Source organism: Calidris pugnax, unplaced genomic scaffold, assembly GCF_001431845.1.
Source record: "Calidris pugnax isolate Ruff unplaced genomic scaffold, ASM143184v1 scaffold27, whole genome shotgun sequence".
Taxonomy (NCBI): Eukaryota; Metazoa; Chordata; class Aves; order Charadriiformes; family Scolopacidae; genus Calidris; species Calidris pugnax.
In genome coordinates, this window is record NW_015090893.1 from 9,629,113 (window position 1) to 9,633,057 (window position 3,945).

The following is a 3,945-nucleotide window of genomic DNA, read 5'->3' on the forward strand; positions in this document are numbered from 1 at the left end:
CGCACACCTTCCCCCCCCCTCCCCGCACAGCTCCATCCCGCCCCTTGCAGGCCAGGCGGGCAGAGGTTCCGACCCGCAGGGGTTAAACCTCCCCCAGGGCCCGCAGCCCCCCCTGCCCAGGGGGGAGATCCCACCATCTCATCCCGGGGGGGGCAGCCCAAGGGGCAGGGGAGGCAGGAGGGTGAAAGCTCCTGGATGAAACGTTTCCGTCCAGGTGCCTGCTGCTGCTTCGGGGCAGGGAGGGGAAAAGCGGGGTCCTGTCATCACGGGGCTGTGGGCAAGAGCTTTCTCTCTGGTCCCAGAGGCAACGGGGCTTCTTCCTCCTGAACAGGGCAAGCAGAGCACCGTATCCCAATTCTTAGTCCCCTGAGCCTTTTTTCTCCTCTTGTCCTTCTCCCCAGGAGCAAGCCAGGTAGGAGGAATGAAACATCCCAAGTAGCTCAACAGTGTCATCATCACCTGCCAGGGTGGGCATCGGATTTATCTGTGGATGGAGTGGTTTTGGATCGAAACAGGAGCCTGGTGGCTGTAAGGAAAATACTCATGAAAAGCATCTTTGCTGGGGAGGATACGAATGAACTGTTCCCAAAGCCTCAAGCCCCTTCCACCTCTGCATCAGCAGAAAGTGCAGGTACGTGCTCAGACTCCAAGAGCTCTGCTTTCAGTCCCACCTTGAAGAGGGGAGGCTGCTTTTCCCTTTCCCCCCATCGGCACGGGTCCGTTGTTCATCTGCCTTCTCCCAAGAAGGGCAGGAAGGAGCATGGTCCCTTTGGGGGTGCCTCATCCAGCTGCAAAGGTCACGGAGGAGGGAACAGAAGGCTTTTCTCTCAAAAATTCCTGTTTCCAACCACTTCTTCCCTCCCTTGGGGTCTGGGCAGAGGGAAGCGGGGTCTGACCGTCCCCCCGTGTGCTGGGAGCCCCGGGGCAGAGGGAGTGGGGACTGGAGGCAGGAGGAGGGAGTTGTCCTGGACAAACTCCAGGTCAGAGGCGAGAGGGGCCTTGGGCCCACTTGGAAAACGCCTCTGGGAAGAGGAGAGGCCTTTCTTCATGCAGGAGACTCCTGCACTCCAGGACCTCGGTCTCCAGCCTCATGGGGCACGTGTTTGTCCTCAGGAGTCCTTCCATGCCTCCCCTTGTTCAAAGACCTCAAAACCAGTTGCTCCCCAGCCCTGTTTTCTCCTCTACAGGACAAACAAGCCAGGGCCAGACCTTTCCTCCTCCTCTCCCATTTACTGGCATTTAGATCCCTGCACTGCCCCACTCCTGGTATCCGTCACAACCACGGACACTGTGACCATGTCCTGGTCCTGTTTGGGAGTTTCTCTCTCCTGCGCTGCCGAGCTGCAGCTGATGAGTTTGTTACTGGGGTAAACCCCACCGCCCAGCCCCACGGCTCTCGCTGGCTGGGGGAGCGATGGGTTCACTCCCCCCCCCCGGGAGCAAATCACAGCCTGTGAGTCTGTGTGTGTTTTATTCTGCATCGTGCGTTGGGAGCGTCTCTCCCAGGGAAAGCCTGGCTGCAGCGTGCCCCAGTTTCCCTCTGCAGCAAAACGGGGAAGCGCCGGTTCCCAGCCAGCCCCACCGGAGAGAATTCCCCCCCTGGCAGGCGGCGGGGTGTCCTCCAGCTCCCTTTGCCAGGCTTGAGGGAAGGACGAGCCCGGTTTTCCACATGGATCCGCTCCGGCCCCATACCCGGGTCCGCGGGCAGGAGCGGCTGGGCTGCGGGCGGTGGCGTTGGTCCAGAGACCAGACCCAGGTGGTGTGGGGAAAGGGAATGCTAAAGGCAACTGGGAATTCTTTAAAATAACCCCCCTGATACGCCACAGTTGGCCTCTGCAGGGTGGAAGGAGCACAGAAGTCTCCTTGCCTGCCGCCAGTTCTGTTCTTTTTTTTTTTTTTTTTTTTCCCTCCTTGTTTCTTTTTTCTTTCTTTTCCCAAAGTCCTGACTTCCTCACCCCCTCCTTGGTGCGGCTCTGCTTTTCTTTCACACTCCTCCCGGGGGGGTCGAGCCAGTGTTTAACTCTTTCGTCCTTGCAGCGGTTAGTTAGTGGCTTGGAGACGACCCCGAAGCCCCAGAAGGAGCATCCCCCCTGGCTCCAACCGGGAGCCCCCAGGGGTTTGCCTGTGTGTTGGGCACAGAGGTGTGTGTTTGTGCAAGCGGGGAAAGTAGCGGAGAACTTGTCACTTTTATCGCGGTGGCTGGCTGTCCCCGCCCGGTGGAGGTGCCCTCGGACTGCTGCTGGGATGCTGTTCCCTTCAGCATCCAGGAAAAGGCAGGGAAAGCGGTCCCCTGATCCCCCGAACAGATTTGAAGGGCAGAATCTGCCAACTGCTGGGTATATTGATTCAAACGCCTTATTCCTCCCTGGGCAGATCCTTGCCCCGGGAAAGGAGCAATCAGTGCAGGTGCAAATAGCTTTTAATTGCAAAATGTATCTCACCACGGAGGCATTTAGGCTGGATGTGATACAAGCGATACGGCAGCAGCCTGAAGACAACCAATAAGCCGGAGCACTGCAGGGGCCAAACTGCTCCTATGCAATACCTATGGTGTAAATATTCATGTATGGCTGCGTGTCTGTGTTCTTCCGCCCGTCCCCGAGATACGACACAGTAGGACGGTGTGAAGATTCCCATAGCACCTGCAGGGAATGGTGAAAACTTGCTCTTTGTAGCGGTTCCTACGCGTACTTTGGTGGTGGTGATGGAGGGGATGTTTTCTGAGTGGACTTGCCTGAAGGCAAGGATCGGGCATCGTTTCTCGGTGCCAGCGATGCAGGGGGGTCCCAGCCTGGTTTTGGGGCAGAGGTTTAACTGGGTGCTCACTTTGCCCACAAAGTGAAGCGCAGGTGGCTGGAGGAGGGTCCTGCAGAGCCGTCGGGCTGCCTTAGGGTGCCCATGGAGCTGTGTACCCCTGTCTCCAGCACGTTGTACCCGGGCTGCTTATTCTCCGGAGCTCTTAATTGTGCTCGGGAAGGGACGTTTGCAGGCTCGGCTCGGCCCGGCCCGGTGGGTTCCGCGGGGCTCCGCGCAGCCCCTGGAAGGGGCGGACAGGAACCGCGGGAGCAGCCGCCCGTCCCGGGGCAACATCTCCCGCACCTCGGGGGTGGATGGAGCAATTCAGAGATACCCCGGACACTCCGAGGGTTATGGGGGTTCGGGGGGTGTCGCCCCTCGAGCCTCCGCGGGGTGACATTGCCCTGGGGAGGGGGAGTAGCCCGGTTTTGCCGGGGTGCACCACCGGGTGTTGTTTTATCGTCCGTGCGAGGGGTGCGCAAGGCTGCGCCTGGGGAGGCATCACCCGCGCAGGCGGCAAAAGCCCCGGGTGCAGGGGAGCGGCTCGGCAGCGCGGAAGTTGCGCAGGGGGCGGGTCGGGGAGGAGAGGTGCGAGCACCGCGCCCGCTCCGCCGCCGCGCAGCCAACCCAGCGCTTCCCCAGCGAGGGCAGGAATTGGTTTTATTATTATCATTATTATTATTATTATTTTCCTTAAGAAAAAAAAATATAATTGGACTTCCTAGAAAAAAGTCAGACTTTCTCCGTGAACTGCCCTGGTGGGAAATCGCGTGTTTTTGCCGCAAAGCCGCGCACCGCTGCCCGGGAAGGGAACCGGGGGGAGCGCCGGGGGTTCGGCGGAGATTTGGGGATGTGCAGCGGGGAAGTTGGCGGGACGCGGGGCGGGCCCGGCCCCAGGTGCGTTTCCAGCGGCCGTTTGCTGCGGGGCCAACCCGCGGCTGCTTCTCCTTCCCCGGACTGGGGGTCGCCGTCGGTGGGGCACCCCCGGGTTGGGGCAGGCGGGCTGGGGGGCGGCAGCCTGGTCCCCGGGGGAGAGGAGAGGGTTCGGCCACCCTCGCAATTAGCGGTGTCGCTTGTCCCCGCCGCCTGTGCGGGAGCGAGGGGCGCCCCGAGGACCGGCGCTGGGATGGGATGGGGTGGGGGGGGGGG